General features: G+C 38.2%; 1 pseudogene; it reads right to left on the bottom strand.

Annotated features, from left to right (window-relative positions):
* The window catches only part of LOC149228755 (calcium-transporting ATPase 5, plasma membrane-type-like), a 396,645-nt pseudogene that overhangs the window by 241,463 nt on the left and 133,247 nt on the right, over positions 1-21,935 (bottom strand).

The raw sequence follows: 21,935 nt of genomic DNA, 5'->3' as shown, positions 1-21,935 counted from the left end.
CATGATTTTTCCACAAAAAAGATTCGCCAATTTCCAATTTTATAAAAGACGATTCGCCCAAATTTTAGAATATAAAATTATTTTACCTTAAAAATCGCCAAGATTATATAGAGACTATATATAAAATAATTATAAATTTGAATAATTTTACAAATATATCAATAAAAATTTATAATTTGCATATTAGGGATTAGTGAGATTCGCCAATGTTTTAAACTTCAAGAAAATTTTCCATCCTTAAAATTTTCCTTGGTGATGATGATGCATTTATTTCCAATCCTACTGCTTTGTCTTGAAAATGCTTTGATGGAATATTTGAAGTACCCAAACTTTTTGAGCTATGCCCAATCTCTTCGTTTTGAATCTGTTCTGTTAAGGGGGGAAGGAAATTTGTCAACACTACATCACTCTCTGTTTGGCATGATCTATAGATAATCTCATTGTTGGATTTCCTTGGATCTTCAACATGATATCTTTTCTCTAACTCTCGATCAAGTCTGACAAAGGTATTATTAGGCATGGGGATGGTGGCATATGATAAGTCCATTTGAAGGTTTCCACATAGATCTGATGCCCATTTTCTTGATAGGAGCATTCCCCATGAATCTAGAACATCTATCACAACGATATCCATAGTCATTATTCTATCTGTGTATGCAGCTAGGAAAACCTGTAAATATTTAATTATCCCACACACTTCAATTTTGTTAGAATCCATTGAACATATGTTGTGATAGGGCCTAGAAACCCTTAAATTCAGTTGCTCCATGAGTTTCTTGGTCATGACATTTGATGAAGCCCCTGAATCAAGCATGTAGTTGTGTAAAAGACGATCATTCACTATCAAAGAAACATAAAATGGTAGATGATCTTCATTCCCCACATAACAGATCATACTTTTCAATACAATTTCCTCATCTTCTGGTTCGTTACTAAGCTTTTCTTCCCTTTGAGTAACTTTAGTGGCACTTAGTAACTTAGCCCTTTGAGATGGTATCTTTAAAAGTTATGTCACTAGAATAGAAACCTTTGCATTATTCAACCAATTGCCTAAGTCAAAATTCAATTCTGAAGTAGGAGGAGAAAATTTTCTGTGATTATTTTGGTCTTGGATATCCCTTCTCTGACAAGTCATCCCTTCATGTTTTGCCATAGCAAGAATCTGTCTAGATGTAGGTTTTTCCCCAAAAATCTTAGTGACCTCATCAAAATTTGCAATCATATTGTAAACCCCAAGATTATTAGGCATATGGCCAATCTCTTGATTTCTCTCAATGGTGTATATCTGATCCTCCATGGAGAACATATTGATTTGACCAGTTGTCCCTACATGTTCATCTCCTAACATGCCACTTTCCATGATTCTCTTCACATATGGGCATGTGGCTTCTTCATGGAACTGATTACATGGCCTACAAAAAGGGGGAATCTGATCTACCATGTTGGTGGATTCCAATGGATTTGGAGGCCTATGCTCTTGTTGAGGGCCTTTATTCTTTTGCCATCTATCATTTGGCCTAGGTTGGAATCTTTGCACTTGTGATCTCTCCATGGCCACCAACCTATTTTGCATGGTTTGCATTTCTTTAATGTGATTTGCTTCCATGCCCTTGATGAGTTGAGTTAATTCTTTAATAGGATCATGTGTAGTCTCTTCCTTGGCCTTGCCTTTGGAATCATTTGATTTTGATGGCCCTCTATTGAAACTAGGAATTTCAGATTTTCCTAATTGCTTTCTAGCCCTTTCTATCTTCAAGGCTTCAGATTGAGCTACACTTAGATTCGTAGGCTCCTTCCTCCTCAACTCATAGGCAATGTCAACCCCAAAAGCATCTAGATATGAGCATAAAAGAAATTCATCAGGAGGTTTAACAGTAGCAGGCATGCTTTTTACTAATTCATTGAATCTCTTGTTAAACTCCTCCATGGTCTCATTCTCATTTTTCTTCATGTTGCTAATGGCATTGATCAAATGCCTATTTTCCTTCTTCTCTCCAAACTTATTTAAAAATGCAGTTAGAATGGCTTGTAAAGAGTTATATGAGTTAGCAGGTTTCTCAGTGAGCCAATCAAGAGCATCCTCTTCTAAAGATAAAACAAAAAGCCTCATCTTCACATCCTCATAATTAGCAGTGTTACACCATTTAAAGATACAAACATTAAAGTTTTTCACATGTGATGTAGCACTAATGGCATTGTTACCTTGAAAGGAAGGCAACTTTTCAATAGCCTTGTTAGGGATATTGTGAGGATAGCCATTTATGTTAGTGAAGTCACAAGAAGCAAAAAGATCATTCATGATGCTAGGCTCTACTTGTTCTTGAAAAAGAAATGAATATCAGAAATAGCCTCTTGCCCAAGATTAGCAAGAGCTTTACTACGAGAAAGTCTATTCAACCTCTCTCTAAAAACCCTTTCAAGATCAGGAGAGAGGCTAACTAGACCACTTGAATTTCTCCTAGTAGAGACTCTTGCAAAATTTGGATTGAGTAGAGTCGCCACTTGAGCAAGAATCTAAATCTAAAGTTCAAAATGCTAAAACCAAAAGGTTAGTCAATTTTTCCTAGGTACAAGAAGACTTGTCCCCGGCAATGGTGCCAAAGATGTTGACCCTGCTGCCTACACCTACCTACACCTAACCAAATGCCACGAAATTTTTTGTGTGATCTAGTATGGTAATATACATCGACTCTAGACACTAAGATGTGTCAGAGGCTCAACCTTCAAATCGTCACCCCGGCTTTGGGATAAAACGTGAATGAAAAAACCTAGAAAATTATCCACCTATGAAAAAGAAGGGATAATTAACCAGATAAAAAAAAACACTCCAAGGTGTACTCATTTACTGATCGAGTCCCAACATCCTAGGCCTATTATAGACTCAAAACTCATCATTACTAGTATCACTTATTATAATTCCCCGTAAGGTGTGCAATCTGGGTACAAGAAAGATGATGAGAAGATAGAAGTAGAGTTAAAAAACTCCGTTGACTGACGATATTTGATGGTACAAGTGTCCTCTGGATCATCCTTGGGCATGGAGTCTTCATATAATCATCAAGTGCCACTCCAGTGGTCAACACGTTGGTCAGCCCAAATGGCATGACCAGGAACTCGAAGTGCCCATAGTGGCACCAGAAACTTGTCTTAGGGATATCCTGATCCCTCGCCCTGATCTGGTCGTACCCCGAACACAGATCGATCTTAGAGAAGTACTTGGCTCGTCTAAAGCTTATCCACCAGCTCATCTATGCAGGGAATGGGGTACCAGTTCTTCAATGTCTTCCAGTTGAGGGCTCAATAGTCAATGCACATGCGAAGGGTTCCATCCTTCTTCTTCACCAGTACTACTAAAGAAGCGAAGGGACTGGAAATTGGCCTGATATGGCCAACGCTAACAGCTCCTTAGTGGCCTTCTCTTTCTCATCCTTATAGGCCTTGGGATGCCTATAAGGGGTGGTGATCATTGCTTGCACACCCTGCTCCAACTCAATAGCGTGCTCGAATCCCCTATCTGGTGGGTGCCCTAGTGTAATGTCCCCAAACATAACTGCGTATCTATCTAGTAAAGCTTGTATGTCTGGTGGTGGTGGTTGGGCCTGTCCCCCAACCTCTGAAATCCTCAGCTCTACTGCTCATGCAATGTCCCCATGTTGCAGATCTGCCCCCATCTTGTGGGCTGAGACTATCTGAGGTGGATAGGACTGCACGCCTCTCAAAACTACCAGTTTATCATCCGTCCCAATGAACTCCATCTCTGGCTTCCTCCAATCTGCCGTGACTCCCCCAAGGGAGTATAGCCACTGGACATCCATCACCGTGTTGGTGTCTGGCACATCGACCACAAAGAAATGGTTCGTCATCAAGTAGTTCCCCTTAACTACTGTCAAGGTAGGCACATATCGAGTGCATTGTATGGTGCAGTCACCTAGTACTAGGACTAGTAAGCCCTCAAACTCAGTCGTGGTGAGGCCCCTCCTCTGAACCAACTGGGCATCTATAAAGTTGTGGGTAGCCCCACTGTCAACTAGGATTGACACCCGCTGCCGCTGTACAGTGCCTCTGATCCTTAATGTCAAAAATTTGGGAACCCCACATAAGGAAGCAAGGACTCCCCCGAATGGGGCGAGGGATGCCCCTCCCTATGGAGGTGGTGGTGGTGGCCCTCTATCTTCCGGACTCTCACCATCTCCCACACCACACCCCTACTCCACCTCGTCCTCCTGGTCACTGTCTGAAAAACTTCAATATAGCATGCTCTGCCATTAGTGCACCGATGGTCTAGTTACCCGGGCTCCTTGCATGTGAAGTACAACTTCCTCCGCCTAAAGTCCTTTCATGTCGCATAATCTAGCTACCCCCGCCCCTGTGTGGCCCTCTAAGGTGGAGGTCTAGTCTCATGCCCCTTCTGTGGAAAAGGGGTTCGTGCAGGAAAAGGCGCTCTAGCCTTGGAGATGTACCACTATAGATCTCTGGTGCACAAAATTGCCTCCTGCAGTGTGGAGGGTCTGCGTTGCTTCACTAGTCCACGCAGGGGCTCAAGTAAGCCCTCAATGAAGGTGTATACCCTCCTAGCCTCTGATAGATTCGAAACCATCACTGATACTTGTAGAAACTCTGAGATGTACTGCTCCAGGTTGCCTGTTTGGCGCAGTTGGGTTAGCTCTCTGAAATGGGCCTCTGGATCTCTCTGGTCAAAACGCTCCACCACTCTCCTGGTGAAATCCTCATAAGAAGCCACATTAGCATGCCCTAGGGTGGCCAAGCCATGAAACCACAAGTCATGGGCTTCCCCCTCCATGTGCAGCGTGGCCATATTGATGGCTTCCTATTCTGTCATCCGGTTGAGTCGGAAGTAGGTGTCCATCTTCTCAACCCATGCACTAGCCCTGCACTTGGGAGTGCCGTAGAAAGTAGGGAAGTACATCCTCCCTATGGTCCTTTGCAGCTCATAGTTTTGTGTTCCCTGTCCTCCATAACCCTTGTTTTTCTCACTCTGCTTGAGCTTGCAGAAATCTCTGAAAGAGAGTGCTTCCCTTAAGTTTGCATCCATAGATTGCCACTCTCTGAAATAGTCTCCCATCCGAATGGGGTCTTCACCCCTTGCTAGTTCGATTTGTGCCAGTAGTACGAAAGAGGGCAATGTGGCACGAGTTGGCCCACTAGCTAATGGGTGATGCACTGCTGGTGAGGGGTGATCGAATGGCTGAGAGGCCCCAGAAGTTTCCCCAAATAGAAACCCTCTAAGAGTGGTCCTCTCTCTGTTCTGTAGCTTTATCTCTTCTAGCATATATTTCTGGCCCTTGGCTAAGTCATTCAGGGCTCTCAGGAGGCTGTCGAAAGCCATCACTTCCCTGCTCTTAGGTTCCACCATGTCCTCCTCTTCTACCATTGCTTTCTCTCTGCCCTCCGTGTCTGGAGTAATGTCCAACTCTCTTTCTTTGTCTGGTACCTCTATGTGATGTTCTGTTGGTCCCCTTCTCTCATAGGAGAAAATCCCCACAGCTAAGCCAAGAACTAGGCTCTGATACCACTATAATGGTCCTAAATAGGAATACAAGTGATATAAAGCATACAATCTGTTTAGCAAAATATAAAAACTAAATACACATTAAACACCCATGGAAATGCTGGAAATAAGGAATTGTTGAGCCATTTTATTACTTCTTTGTGGAAAAAATACAATGGATAAGAGAATGGTGCACTTGGGCTTATCTCAATGGACAAGCATGACCAAACCTAGGTGAGAAATGGTTGAACCGATGACTACTCCAACTGTTGCACCAATCTGCACTGCGCTGCCCAGAAAACTGTCTTTTCTGCTAAGATCGAATGGCTGGGAAGTCCACTTCCTGTGCTCAAAAAATTAAAATTATAAAATTTTAGCCCCAGACTCCTTGGCCTAAACCCAGAAATACCCACGAAGGAATTTATTTGGTTTAGACTTATGAAATTCGACCCACAAGGAGCCCAACTTCAGCTGCAACTGCAAAACTCGGCCTGTTTGAATCTGCCTGTAAATCCTCCCAAAAATTGTCCCAAAGTGCTCGGATGACCCCTACTATGAATCCCCTGACTTCCCGAATGGGCTTCCGCTTGTAGCACTTGCTCCTAAGCCCCACAAAAATGCTAGACTGGCCCTCTGTGCTGTCCCCCAGACCAGTAATTCGACGTACTAGGACGTTGGCTCCAAAACTCTCATGAAATGCTTGCCTACTACTGCTCTCCTAATCCTCTGACTCTCCCGACAAATGTTTGTTCAATGGACGCTCCAACTCCTCCTGTGTATTCTCCAGATAGCCCAGAAATACGCACTCCCTGTATGTGGTTGAATGGTAGTGTTGACCACTACAGTCAATGACCCATAGCAGTACACCTCCTTTTTTCTAAAAAGGAATAGCGCCTGATCAACGTGTCCGTGTCGTTTAGTTATCATCATCAACCTGATCATCATGTTAAAATGTAAACCCATTCTGCATGTGTATAATGTAAATAATCTTAGCAAATCTGTGTCGTGTATGTAATTGCCTAGGTAAACCTACTTTTCTAGTGATGATCTACTTTCCGAGAGGATTTTTGTCTCACTGATCCATTCTCAAATGGTCGGCAGAGTTTTCCTTCAGCCTTACCCCAAAAAAGCCGGAATGGATTTTGTCATTGGAAACTTAGGCGAGTCCTAGTGTTCTAGATTGAGTCTATGTAAAAGTGATTTGGGAATAATCCTAACTATTTGGTTAGGTTATTTTATTACAAATCGCTTGGTCTGCTGGATTATGTTTGTGTCACAGAAATGGGTAGTCTGTGAGGGTCTATCACAAATGGGTTTTCCCCCTTGAGATGTAAAAAATATGAAAATTGTGATGTAAAGTGTCTTGAGGATTGGAAAAATAATTTATCCCCTCATAGGTTAATTAATTAAATTTTCTGGCCAAAAATTAGTTAAAATCCTAAACCAGAAATTTAATTAATTCTAGGTCCTAGATAAATTTAAATTCTCCGAAGGCAAAATTCATTGGTCCTTAAAAATCAAAATTTAAAAGGTCCCGGGACTAAGGCAAATTAATAATTTTGCTAAACTTTAAGCCTTTGGTCCCTGAGGTTCAAGTCAAAGTCAAATTTTTGAGGAAATTAACTCAATTTTTTTTTTGAGTTAATTAAAATGAATTTAGTTGAAAAAATCGAATTTCCTCAAGAATTTAGAATTTCGACATATGAGATTAAAAAAAAAAATTAATTCTCATTAACGATCGAGATTGCTTTGACGACGATCACTCGAACTAGCCATTGTAGGATTTATCTTTAAATAGGAACTCATTTGTCAGTCAATTCATCCGATCTTTTGATCGTGTGCTAAGCGAAAAGCTCTCTTGTAATTTTTATTCAGATAATAAAGAAAGACTTTGGGGTTAATTTTCGCCAGTGTTACTCTTCATGGAAATACTGTAAGATGTATTGTTTTCATGCGTAATTTCTTTTTAGCCATTGATAATAGCTTCTGAAGAGTGATTTGAGTACAGGTATCTTGCTCAGTCGCTGGGGTTTGAATAATAATCTAAATTCTGAACGTAATAGCAGGTATCTCTATTTGTCTGAGTTTTATTATTGTTTTCTCGCTCTATGTTGATGGCTGAATTGAGTTTTGCAGGAAAGTCTTGATTTTTAGATCATCGAGCGTTCGGGGAAGTTTTCAGTTGGACCAGCCAACTCCCGATCCGTGTTTTCTGAAGAGCCCAGCTTAATTTGATCCCGGGCTTATCATAAGATATTTTTTATGGGTGATGCATGAAGGGTTTTGAGCTCAGCACCTCCTTTAAACTTTAAAAATTTTAATTTTTTATGTGTTAAATTGATAAATCTGGCTGTTGAGAGCCTTAGATTATCAAATCTGGGAGCGGAGTTGGACTCACACTCCTTAGATCTGATAGATCTGTCATTTCTGTGCATAGATTTGTAAATTATTTTTGGTTTTCTGACTTGGGTTTTTTTGGGTTTTAGTTTTATCATTGTATATATCGTTTGGGTGTTTCTTGTTGTCTTGCAGCTACAAATCTGAAGAAAAAATCTGTGTAGAGTCCAAATCTAGGCCCTGGAGGGTAAGATCTGGATTTCTTGGGTTCATCAACATCATTTTGCAGGAATATTATTCAAACTTTTGCAGTCCAGTGGTTTAAATTTCAATTTTTTTTTAATCTAGAAATTTTTTTAAGGGTTTCACTGATAAATCTGAAGCAGAAGTATGACATTTTGATCAAGGTTTTTTGGACTTTTCATGAGGGTTTTAGGGCTACCATTTTTCTGATTGATTTGTTGGTTGGGTTTTCGTTCACTGTGCATTTCGAAATTATTTTTTTTTTGCAAAGCCCACGGCCTGCTAACCCCTCCTCGTTGTTGTCCACCTGCAAACCTTCTTCAGCATTCCCTCACTCCCATTGCTCCCCTCCAGCTCTGCATTTTCTCCCTGGTATTGCATTTCTTACTGTTTGTCTGCCATCCGAGCTTCCCATCACTCATACTCTTTCGCTCCCTCTGTAAACCCTTCCTTGTCCAAACCTGCAACAAACATCCCTACGATGCCCACTGTTTTCCACCAGCATACCTCGTCGTGCTTCACTCCAACATCCCTCCTTCCTCTCGCTCTTTGACCTACAAAACCTGCAAAAGAAAACGGAATTCATCCTCCCTTCCTCATCGACCCTCAACCCTTTACGCAGCTTCCTTTTGCTCCATTCAGCAGAGCCGCAAACCCTTCCACGCATGCCTACTCCCTCTTAACCTGCGTCAAACCCTGTCCGTTGCTCCTCATCACTCCCGCACTGTCTACAAGCTCCACCTCTCCACGCTACCAGAACGTCGAAGTCACACACCAGAGCTGCATCCCTCAACGCTGAGTCTTTTCTCCTACTGCCGGACCTGCAGCGGCAAAACCACAAGCATACATATTCGATTGTTTTTTATTGAGTTTCATATTTTTGTATTTACTTTTAGGTTTTGTTTAGTTTAGGGATAGCGTATGTATATTTTGTAAGTTTCATATAAAAATCGATTTGTTTTGAATTTTTATTTTTATTTTATTTTCTGTTTTCAATTTAAATTGAGATTCGATTTTATATTGTATTCGATTTATGACTTTTTTTCTTTTTTTTTTATTTGATTTTTTTTCTTTTTTTTCATAAAAAAATCCTAAAAATCAAAAAATTTTAAAATTTCTAAAAAAAAACTCTAAAAATAAAAATTTAAAAAAATCTAAAACATTTAAAAATCCAAAAAAATTCTCTCGTAATGAAGGAATTAAATTAAAGGGATTTGCGCTTTTACATTAAATATTTTAATGTGGCCTACGGCCCATTAAAATCTTAAAATTTAACCCTTTGATTTAGTTCGACTTCTTTATTCATCACATTGAAGTTATTGCCTAAGGAATAATTTAAATTTTAAATCATATTGACATTTGGAGAAAGTTAATTAAATTCTAGATCTGGGTCATTAACGAAAATTATTTTTAATCTAGAATCTCTTGCATGATACAATTTTGGGCATTTATATTGATCATACCTAATTCTCACCATTCGTCACATATTGGAAAATTGTTCTAGATAACTTGTTTTATTTAGTCTATGGTTAATGCAAATATTAAAGGCATTGGTTTGTAGTCATTTTTATCTCGTGATTGTGTCTTATTTAGCCGAGACTTGCTTTACATTCGTCAAGTTGTCCATCGTTAAAATCACCTAGAGCTCGTGTTCCACAGGCTAACCCCATTCATTCACCTTAGGGACTACCCCCCTTGACTTGCCTAGAAAAGAGTCTAAATGGAGTGAGTAAGGATTAGAGTGATAGCCCTTACCCTGAGCGTTGTCGCGGTTCCTAGAAACTTTGTGCAACAACACTTTTTGGGGCCGTTGCCGGGGATAGAGTTTTTTCTGTCCTTGGTTTCCTCGACATCATTTTAATCATCTCATCTTTTCCGCCATTCATTAGCCGGTCAAGCGGCACAACATTTTTTGGCGTCATTTGATCTTTTCATCGCTTCATCTTTCGTCATCTCATTAATCGTTTCATCTGCACTTTTAGCACCTGGACATTTCGGTTCGTTTCTTGTTTGGGTGGCAACTCGACTTCTTTCATTTATTATTTCTCAAACAAGAAGCCCTCCCTTATATCCAGTTGTTTTTGCCTTTTGGATCCTCGAGCTAGATTCATGTTCAAGTGGCGACTCCACTTCTTTCATTTCTTACAAGAATTTCTACTAGAAGCGTGCTTCTTGTGGATCTCTTGATTTTCTTAAGCAGGGGTCTCTCTCTAGCATCCAGTTGGTCCCTCCTTATCCCTTCAAGCAATCCATCATGGATGATTCGTTTACCCCATGTAATTTTACTAATTTTCTCCATGATATGCTGAAAGAGGGCATTCATAAATTGCCTTTGTTCTCGAGTGGTGATTCAGCCACTGTTAGAAAACATCTATGCAGGTTAACTCATACAATAATCAAATATTGTATTTCTCCTCAATATAAGCATGAAGATATCAAAATGCGTCTTTTTGCCTTTTCTTTAGAGGGTGATGCTTTGAATTGGTTTTGTAGTTGTCCAGAAGATTCTTTCGCTTCTTTACAAGACATCGTCAATGCTTTTACAGAATCCAGATAGATATGGTGGTCAAGGTAGCTCGCCTTGTGCCCCTAACATTATGCAACAGAACAAGAGTGATCTTGTAAAGGATCCAACTGTCAATGGAAGATTTCAAGACAATTCTCCATATCAGAATGTACCATCCACTTGTACCGTTGCAGGATGAATCCATGACAATGGAAAAGCAGGAACAAGTTATCAAATCATTGTCAACAATGAAAGGGAAAGCAGTTGGTTAGAGACATGCAGTTCAGTCAAACACAACTGGTAAAAAATATGGATCTTAGTCAAGAAAAATTGATAGTTGATTATGCCAAGGATATGAGAACTTTGTACGCCCAACTGGAAAAACGTGATAAGGAGATGGAAATCATGAAAATTAAATACTCTGATCAAGTAGCCAACGTAGTAGTAAAGTGTGCTCAGATAAGGAAGGCTTATCATGAGAAAGAAAAGACTTCCATGCAAAACTATTTACTTGTCATGAGAGAAAAACATGCTAAGGAAATGGAAACCATGAAAGCAAATCATGACAAGGAAATGAGCTCTATGCAAAATTGTTTGATGACCATAAAAGCGAATAATGACAAAGTAATAAAAGATATGGAAGCTGGTCAAATGTGTCTTCAAAATAAGTTATTGACCATGGAGGAAAATCATGCCAAGGAACTCAGTGCTATGAAGGTTGAACACTCTAACCAGATGGATGCCATAACAATACAGGTACAGAAATTTCAGCGTCGGTCAAAGGATGAAAGAAACAAGGAAACATCAACAGATCAGAAGCCTCCTTGTCTGCTACAACAAGCTCCATCTTATTATGAAGAGGTCATTTGTTCCATTGAAAAGTGGCTAATTGAAGGTGACCCGGATAAAATGGCTAAGAATCACGCTGATGCTTGCATGTTTGATCCACCGGCCATAAAAGATCAAGTTATAACTCATGACACCTGTGAGACTGATCCATCATTCTTGACAGAGCAGATGCAGAATGAAGAAAGACATGTCATGCATATCTTACATACTTCATCTGAGAGTTTTGAAACAGAATGTTCCACATCATCAGTGATACAGCCTGCCACAAAGAAAAAGCGCAAGAGAAAGAGAATGAGAAAGCGATTTGATGCATCAGATGGCCGCGAGCAGCTTGATTTTCGGATAGGAAAAAGTCCTACCGTGTGCAGGATTAGACATGGCACATCCGAGAAACAACCAACAGATTTGCCTGAAAGCAGACAAATGCTCAGTATGCACTATATTGAACGCATCTGATGCCATGGGGCATCTTTGTATTGTATTTCTAACCTTATACCCTATTATTTCAGTATTTCATTTTGTAGTTAGATTTGTGTTTTTCATGTTATTAGGATAGTTAATAAATGAAGAGCTTTTATCTTTCATGTGCTTAATGTTACATGATGATTTTTGGATGGACGCTACTTATGTTATGTTGTATGTTGCGTGGATGCAGATTCTAGATTTTCACATTCCTTCGTTGCAGCAACGCATCCCCAAGTAGAGCCAGATGTTGACCACTACATGTCAACGACCCATAGCAGTACACCCCCTTTTTCTAAAAATGAATAGCGCCTGATCGACGTGTTTGTGCCATTCAGCTATCATAATCACCCTAATCATCATGTTATAATGTAAACCCATTCTGCATGTATATAATGTAAATAATCTCATCAAATCCGTGTCGTCTATGTAATTGCCTAGGTAAACCTACTTTTCTGATGATGATCTACATTCCAGGAGGTTTTTTGTCTCACTGATCCATTCTCGAATGTTCGACAAAGTTTTCCTTCAGCCTTACCCCAAAGCCGGAATGGATTTTGTCACTGGGAACTTAGGCAAGTCCTAGTGTTCTAGATCGAGTCTATGTAAAAGTGATTTGGGAATAATCCTAACTATTTGGTTAGGTTATTTTATTACAAATTGTTTGGTCTGCAGGATTATGTTTGTGTCGCAGAAATGGGTAGTCTATGAGGGTCTATCACAAATGGGTTTTCCCCTTTGAGATGTAAAAAATATGAAAATTGTGATGTAAAGTGTCTTGAGGGTTGGAAAAATAATTTATCCCCTCATAGGTTAATTAATTAAATTTTCTAACCAAAAATTAATTAAAATCCTAAACCAAAAATTTAATTAATTCTAGGTCCTAGGTAAATTTAAATTCTATGAAGGCAAAATTTGTTGGTCCTTAAAAATCAAAATTTAAAAGGTCCCGAGACTAAGGCAAATTAATAATTTTGCTAAATTTTAAACCTTTGGTCCTGGGGTTTAAGTCAAAGTCAAATTTTTGAGGAAATTACCTCAAAATTTTTATTTTTGAGTTAATTAAAATGCATTTAATTGAAAAAATCGAATTCCCTCAAGAATTTAAAATTTCGATGGATGAGATTAAAAGAAATTTTAATCTTCATCAACAGTCGAGATTGCTTTGACGAGGATCACTCAAACTAGCCGTTGGAGGATTTATCTTTAAATAAGAGGTCATTTGTCAATCAATTCATCCGATCTTTTGATCGTGTGCTAAGCGAAAAGCTCTCTTGTAATTTTTATCCGGATAATAAAAAAAGACTTTGGGGTTAATTTTCGCCGATGTTACTCTTCATGGAAATACTATAAGATGTATTGTTTTCATGCGTAATTTCTTTTTAGCCATTGATAATAGCTTCTGAAAAGTGATTTGATTACAGGCATCTTGCTCAGTCACTGGGGTTTGAATAATAATCTAAATTCTGAACGTAATAGCAGGTATTTCTATTTGTCTGAGTTTTATTATTGTTTTCTCGCTCTATGTTGATGGCTGAATTGAGTTTTGCAGGAAAGTCTTGATTTTTAGATCATCGAGCGTTCGGGAAAGTTTTCAGTTGGACCAGCCAACTCCCGATCCATGTTTTCTGAGGAGCCTAGCTTAATTTGATCCCGGGCTTATCATAAGATATTTTTTTTGGGTGACGCATGAAGGGTTGAGTTCAGCACCTCCTTTAAACTTTAATTTTTTTTTTTAATTTTTTATGTGCTAAATTGATAAATCTCGCTGTTGAGAGCCTTAGATTATCAGATCTAGGATCGGAGTTGGACTCACACTCCCTAGATCTGATAGATCTGTCATTTCTGTGCATAGATCTGTAAATTATTTTTGGTTTTTTGAATTGGGTTTTAATTTTATCATTGTATATATCGTTTGGGTGTTTCTTGTTGTCTTGCAGCTACAAATCTGAATAAAATATTTGTGTAGAGTCTAGATCTAGGCCCTGGAAGCTGAGATCTGGATCTCTCGAGTTCATCAACATCATTTTGCAGTAATATTATTCATCGTTTTGCAGTCCAGCGGTTTAAATTTCAAAATTTTTTTTAATCTAGAAATTTTTTAAGGGTTTCACTAATAAATCTGAAGCAGAAGTACGACATTTTGATCAAGGTTTTCTGGACATTTCATGAGGGTTTCAGGGCTACCATTTTTCTGATTGATTTGCTGGTTGGGTTTTCCTTCACTGTGCATTTCGAAAAAAAAAAAAAATTGCAAAGCCCGCAGCCTGCTAACTCCTCCTCGTTGTTGTCCACCTACAAACCTTCTTCTGCATTCCCTTACTCCCATTGCTCCCCTCCAGCTCTGCATTTTTTCCCTGCGTACTGCCTTTCTTACTGTTCATCTACCATCCGAGCTTCCCATCGCTCATACTCTTTCGCTATTTCTGCAAACCCTTCCTTGTCCAAACCTGCAACAAACATCCCTACGCTTCCCACTGTTTTCCACTAGCATACCTCGTCGTGCTTCACTCCAGCATCCCTCCTTCCTCTCGCTCTTCGACCTGCAAAACCTGCAAAAGAAAACGGAATCTGTCCTCCCTTCCTAATCGACCCTCAACCCTTTATGCATCTTCCTTTTGCTCCATTCAGCAGAGCCGCAAATGCTTCCACGCATGCCTACTCCCTCTTAACCTGCGTCGAATGCTGTCCGTTGCTCCTCATCACTCCCGCGCTGTCTACCAGCTCCACCTCTCCACGCTGCCAGAACGTCGAAGTCACACACCGGAGCTGCATCCCTCAACGCTGAGTCTTTTCTCCTACCGTCGGACCTGCAGTTGCAAAACCACAAGCATACATATTCGATTTTTTTTTTATTGATTTTCATATGTTTGTATTTACTTTTAGGTTTTGTTTAGTTTAGGGGCAGCGTATGTATATTTTGTAAGTTTCATATAAAATTCAATTTGTTTAGGATTTTTATTTTTATTTTATTTTCTGTTTTCAATTTAAATTGAGATTCGATTTTATATTGTATTTGATTTATGAATTTTTTATTTATTTTTGTTTGATTTTATTTTTTATTTCATAGAAAAATCCTAAAAGTCAAAAAATCTAAAAATTTAAAAATTTCTAAAAAAAAAAATCTAAAAAATAAAAATTAAAAAAAAATCTAAAACATTTAAAAAATCCGAAAAATTTCTCTTGTAATGAAGGAATTAAATTAAAGGGATTTGCGCTTTTACATTAAATATTTTAATGTGGCCTATGGCCCATTAAAATCTTAAAATTTAACCCCTTTGATTTAGTTCGACTTCTTTATTCATCACATTGAAGTTATTGCCTAAGGCAAAATTAAAATTTAAATTTGAAGTTCCTTAGTGTTATTTGGTGATTAAATGCATTTTTTCTCTATTGTCAAGTGCGATAAACGTTTTAAATCATATTGATTATTGGAGAAAGTTAATTAAACTCTAGATCTGGGTCATTAATGAAAATTATTTTAAATCTAGAATCTCTTGCATGATACAGTTTTGGGCATTTATATTGATCATACCTGATTGTCGCCATTCGTCACATATTGGAAAATTGTTCTGGATAACTTGTTTTATTTAGTCTATGGTTAATGCAAATATTAAAGGCACTGGTTTGTAGTTATTTTTATCTCGTGATTGTGTCTTATTTAGCCGAGACTTCTTTACATTCGTCAGGTTGTCCATCATTAAAATCTCCTAGAGCTCATGTTCCACAGGCTACCCCATTCATTCACCTTAGGGACTACCCCCCTTGACTTGCCTAGGAGAGAGTCTAAACGGAGTGAGTAAGGATTAGAGTGACAGCCCTTACCCTGAGCATCGTCGCGCTGCCTAGACACATCGTGTGACAACAGCTAGTGTTGTACCACACTCCCGCATCTCCTGAAATCCTTATGGAACTGCCGCCCTGAGGCGGGCACGGAAGGTCCCCTGAAGGAAAGGTTGAATCTCCCACTTGAGAGATTCGTGGCTAAACAGTCAGTTGACTCAGCTAAACAGCACAGTGAACAATCAAATAATTTCGATTTGCAAGGTGTACAAATGAATCCAAATGAGAGCTCCCTCCTCCTTTTATCTCCTTGGGCCTTCCTTGCCTCATGTGGGCCACTCCATCTAGCTATTTGAATTCCCTCCAAGCCATTCGAATGAACTAGTTCGAATTCACATGTGGGTGGCCCCCACATTCCACTAGCAGCCAAATAAAGTCAAATTTCCTCCTAAGTCCCTAAGTCGAAAATGTTGGGTTCTTTCCTTAGCCAAAATTGTGCAAAATTGTGTAGCAACACCCTGTTACAAATGTATTGGAGAAGGGACATGACGTTCAAGCCTGAAATCCTCATTCTTATAGCAAGGTGTATTGTTGGTTAGTTGGCAAGTTTGCATCACTTTGTGGGTTTAGTTTTGGCTTGGAGTCTCTCGGTATTTCTGGGGGTTTGGAGCGAAGTCCGTGGCTACAATTTCATGGTGATCCAGGTATTTTTCAAAGCAAAATCTTCAGTTCCATTCTAGCAACAACAAGAGTAATTTTCTGGGGAGTGCACAGTACCAGTTTGGGCCAGTATTTCCTCCGGATCAAAGTTGTATCACCTGAGGTTTACATGGCTTGCATAGCAAGCCTGGGTTCCATTGTTCTCATACTTGTACTCATGTTTTCCCCATATTAATAAAATGGCTCAAATGTTCTGCTCCTATTTATTGGTGTTCTAGATTGGGTACTTTGATTTCTATTTTTCCAGTTGTACTTATTACATGTTTAGATATCACTGTTATTTTTTCTTTCAGGAATATTACAAACAGGCTGGAGAAACTTTGCATAGTGCGATCACGCCTATAAAACCAATGGCTACCTTAAACCATGTGTCCATCTCAAGGCCTCCAATCCTATCCAGGACTAAAGGACTTGAGAATAGAGCTAAAGTGACTGGGCATGGTCAACCATCATAGGCCTCGGATACCGTATACATAATCAGCACATGGTCTACAAGGCTTTAGACATGCATCTCTCTGGTCTTACAATTATGTTGTCATGAAAGCAATGTGGAAAAAGTCGAAGTCGGGATTAATTCGACAAGGGTCCAAAAGTTGAAAAACTCGTCAAAGTCTGGAGTTTTTTGAAAAAGTCGGCAAAATTAAAAAAAATAAAAATAAATAAATAAATAAAACACAAAATTATTCATTTTTTATTTTATTTTAACATCCAAAGTATCCACAACATCAAATAAATTCATTTCCACATAAACATGTAAAGAAAGCTAATATATAATATGTATATGAAGTCTAATGCTACATCACATATCAAAATAGTGAATCAACTCCTGAATTTTGAGTCCTGTCCGAGTCTCAACTCTCAAGAGTCAAAATATCAACAAAAAATATAATAAATGTATATCATGAGTCATCTAAAAGTCATCAAGTAATCAGTCACTCAGATCCTCTTCCCCTTTTAATTTTTGTTTCTACTAATTGTATTAAGAAATACGTCATGCATTCATTCAGTAGATTGTAATCTGCTTGGGTAATAAGGTGTCGGGTGGTAGGTCCAATGAAAATTAACAGTTAGTATCACAGTAGATGTGAAAATTAACGCTTGGTGAATCCAAGCTGCTTATTTTCTGAGAAAACAGTAGATGTCGTATTATTAACCTAGCCTTGGCATCTATTATTCAAAAACTCTTGGAGGTAAAAGCCACTTCTGATACATAACCTTTCTCCACATTTACAGGGAATTCACCACTAAAGAAGATTCCCTTTCAAAATGTGCTCTCATTGCAAGAAGGATCTTTGTTGTCACAAGATTTCACAAGTACTTTGTTCCTGTCTGAAAAATGGGTTCTTTTTTGAGGCACTAGTTTTGTTTTTTTTGGACAGGTTGTTGCTATTTGATCTTCATGACCCCCTCTTTGTTGTTTCTCCTGGAAGCATTCAATAACTGTAACAATGTTTTTGATGGTGTGGAGTTCTTTCTATGGAAGACTGTTGTATGCCTATCCTTTTGGTACTTTTGTAATCTTTTGAAGGGGCAGTGGCTGTTAGAGTCTGGATCACTGAAATCCTGGAGGCTTAGCCAATGTATACTTCGCTTTCTAACTAGAAATATGAAGTATAAAGATTTGTTTTTCCTTGGAAAACAAAAACATATCTTAACCTCAAAACTAACAGATTACAAATGAGACTGCTAGGCTCGCAAGAAGTATGACAAACAATACAATGCAATAACTTGAAAATGCATGGATGGAAGCTTCAATTTATAGTTTTTTCACCTTTGCAGCCTCTTTATCCACGGCTTGGGAAGGGAGGAAGACTTTTTGGGTCGACTCCCGATTTAATCGGGAGTATAAGGAAAAAATCGTGATTTTTTCCTTTGTGAAAAAGTCGCCAAACAGTTGGGGGATTAAATCGTTTAGTTCAAAAAATCGTGTTTTTAGGATTAAATCGGGATTTTTTGCAGACTATTTCCACACTACATGAAAGTATTAGGGTACCTCCCAGGAGGTAACAGGACCCATCAAGTTCATTTCTTCACCAACCTCAAATCCTTCCATTGCACATAGATTTCTTTAATCTTTATATACATATTGATTGAAGTTAACAAGGATTTACAAAGACAACGGTTTTCCTGGGAGCTTCATCATTTCTAGACTTGTGGCTGTAACCAAAATTTCTTGTAATCCATATCAATTTTCACAAAACTATGAAAACATTCCATGAAATGAAACAAATCATACTTTATCCTTAATTCAAAACAGCTCAACCGAATTAATGCAAATGGTACTTACTGCGATGGAAAAAATTTGTGATAAGCTTGAAGCCACTTCGCTTGCTTTCTGATGTTTGTTGTACTTATCTGTGAAGTAACTGCATATAGGCCAAGACGTGCAAAAGGGAGATTAATTTCAAATATTAAACACAAGCAACAAATGAAGATGCATGTGCTGTATAGGGAAGCAAATGAACCAAGCATGATGGGGACTTATTTCCTCTGACTCACCGTATGAAAAGAACGGAAAAAACTAAAACTGACACAATTAGTCCAACCTTCCCTATGAAAGTAGCAGTTCCATTTAAACGAACCTGAAACATGAAATCTAATGCATTTAGTAAAAGAACTATATGAAATCACTGAAGAAATGCAAGGAAAATAATGCCACGAAAAAAAGAAAAAAAAAAAGATCTTTGAAAGTACATTATAAACCAAGACACCTGTAAGGGAGTTTCCTCTCCTGTATCTTCACTTGTAGCAGCCATGATCTGACCCCATTCAGTATTCAAGCCAACACCTGTGACCTGGTCCAAAATTAAGATAATAAAATTTTTTTGCACATCTAATTAAGTTGAAATACAAAATCAGTAATGCAATGTTTGACACTGATCAACATAGAGTGGCCGAGCTTTTCATAAGCACACGGTCTATAAATGATCAATGTAAAGCAACCAATTGGAGAAGGTCCTTAGCCTCTAAAACCTGAGACACAAACATAATTGAATATTTGTTACAGATTAGTTTCCTCATCATCCTTGGTACAGCCCTCCATAAGAATCCATCCAAAACACCAATGGAAGTAACTAAACATTAAATAACAGCCATAGTCATCATTAATGACAGCAATACTACATACTAAAATACTCTAGCATAAATTATTTAACACCGGTATTATACACTAAATAGCAGCATAAAAGACAATAATGAGAGTCGTAGAAAAAAATTATAATGACTAGTTTGATCATTGCATGAAGGGATTAAGTCTTATCACTAGTTATTGTGTCTTCTAGATTGGTGGGGTACTTTCCTAGTGGTTTGCCAAGGTGAAAACCTTAAAAATGAATATCTTGGATACAATATCTAACACCTATGTTCATACCTATATAAATCATTTTTTTTCCTGCTAAACATCCAGTATTGAAACTAGCTAAAAGCATATTATGGACATTACATGGCTTTTCCTTGGAAATAGCATAAATAAAAGTTTTAATCCTATCCTAGTAGGAAATCTCGAACAGTGTGAACATCCTTAACCAATTTGCATTAAGAGATGAAAATAAAGCAAAGATATTTCCTTACCAACATTATTCCATGCCCATCAATGACTTTACATCCAGACAAAAGAAATGGATGCATTGAATCTTTAAGCACCTGAAAACGCAGATATACATTCGCATTAAGCGATAATTACCTGTACCATTGAAAAATTTAGTACTAGGGCATGCAAGGATAACTATCGGTCTACAAGTTATTGAAGATGACCATTCAAATTGATACTTCACTTGATGTATATAAGAAAATCTATTCGATACAATATTGTCTCTAGATGATAGACTTACATCCCTGACAAAGCACACGAAAAGGTAAATTCTCCATGATATGGATAATAAAAGTCACACGAAAGAAGAGATACATAACATCAAAATACTAATTAAACCATATAGTGAAGTAATTCAGGAACGATTAACTTACAGGTTCACTTTCACCAGTAAGGCTAGACTCATCAATGGAAAGTGAATGGCCTTTGATGAGTAGTCCATCAGCAGGTACCTAAAAAATAAAAATATAAAGGTAAGATGTATCCATCCATACATGCATATATAGAATCTTGATCGATTGAAAGAGAGATCTAACTTTATGTCGGTGTTGCAAACATCTCGATTTTGCAGCTATTTTATCTCGATTTCACGGATTTTTGGCCTAGCCAATGTTTTTCAGATATTTTCTTATATTTAGGTGGTATCTTAATTTTGCCGATGTTTTCCAATTTTTACTAATATTTTCGTGATTTTTACGATTTTTTGGTTTTCCAGACCCTTGCTAATTTTATCCCGATGCCAATGTTTGCAACATTGCTTTATGTTACCCAAATATTCATTTTTTAATGGCAAGGTTTGTTATATGCATAGGAATCGCAAGCATATAGGTTATCAACAGCGAAATTATCAATATTATGCCTATCACATATATTGCAATCATTATCATAGAGATTTATTTCTAATAACAATTTGTTATCATAAATTCACACCATGGTTTATTCACTAGCATCATCAATCGTAATGAGTTTCGTTATTATTAGTTACATTTCCTAGAGCCATGGTTGTCGTGGCACAACCCTTCAAGACTATACAAAACCTGGCAGAAGTGTTTGGTAAATACAACCCGATTCGAGCCCACCAACTCATTGCTTTGAATTGTAATGATTTTTTTTCTCTTGAATACACTCTCTCAATGTTTAAGACCCTTGGACTCTTACTTCTAGACTGTGCATTAAAAAAGATGATGATAAATTGTTTTTGCTATTCTTTCTATACTTGGAAATGCCTATTAATTTTTTATATCGACTTTGGACTTTTCTTGTTTAGAGTATTATCTATAGAATGTCACCTTTTAAAACAATTTGTAATTTTGTAATGTTCCTAAACAGGAATATAAGTGATATACAAAGCATGTAAACAATCCAGCAATCAGAGAAACAAAATATACATTAAGCACTCATGGAAACACTGGAAATAGAGAACTGATGAGCCATTTTATTATTTCTTCAGGAGCAAATACAATAGTAAAATAGAATGGTGCACCTGGGCTTGTCTCAATGGACAAGCATGATAAAACCCAAGTGCAAAAATGTTGAATTGAAGGCTGCTACAACTACTGCACCAAACTGAACTGCGCTGCCCCAGAAAACTGTTTTGTTCGCTGACTTCGAAGGGTTGGAATCACTGCTTCTCGTGCTCAGAAAATTATGAGATTTCAGCTCCTTGCTCCTTGGCCTAAACTCAAAAATACCCACGAAGGAATTGCAAAATGTTGACCTCGGAAATTTGGCCCAAATTCCCCTTGGCTCCTCTAACTGTTGGCTCAGTTGGGACCCCTGTTTGCCCCATAGATCTGGCCAGAAAATTCTATAAAATTATGAGTGTGATCCTTGCCCAAAACCCAGAAAAACCCAGAAAGGAATTTGGCTAGTTTAGATTTCGGAAATTCGACCCCCATGGAGCCCAGCTTTAGCTGCAACTGGAAAACTTGGCCCGC

This window comes from Pinus tabuliformis, chromosome J (assembly GCF_031772625.1).
Source record: "Pinus tabuliformis cultivar Carrire ecotype Pingquan chromosome J, CPIR1, whole genome shotgun sequence".
NCBI lineage: Eukaryota > Viridiplantae > Streptophyta > Pinopsida > Pinales > Pinaceae > Pinus > Pinus tabuliformis.
The sequence above is the reverse complement of the archived record's forward strand: the minus strand, read 5'-3'. Positions and strand labels throughout refer to the sequence as shown.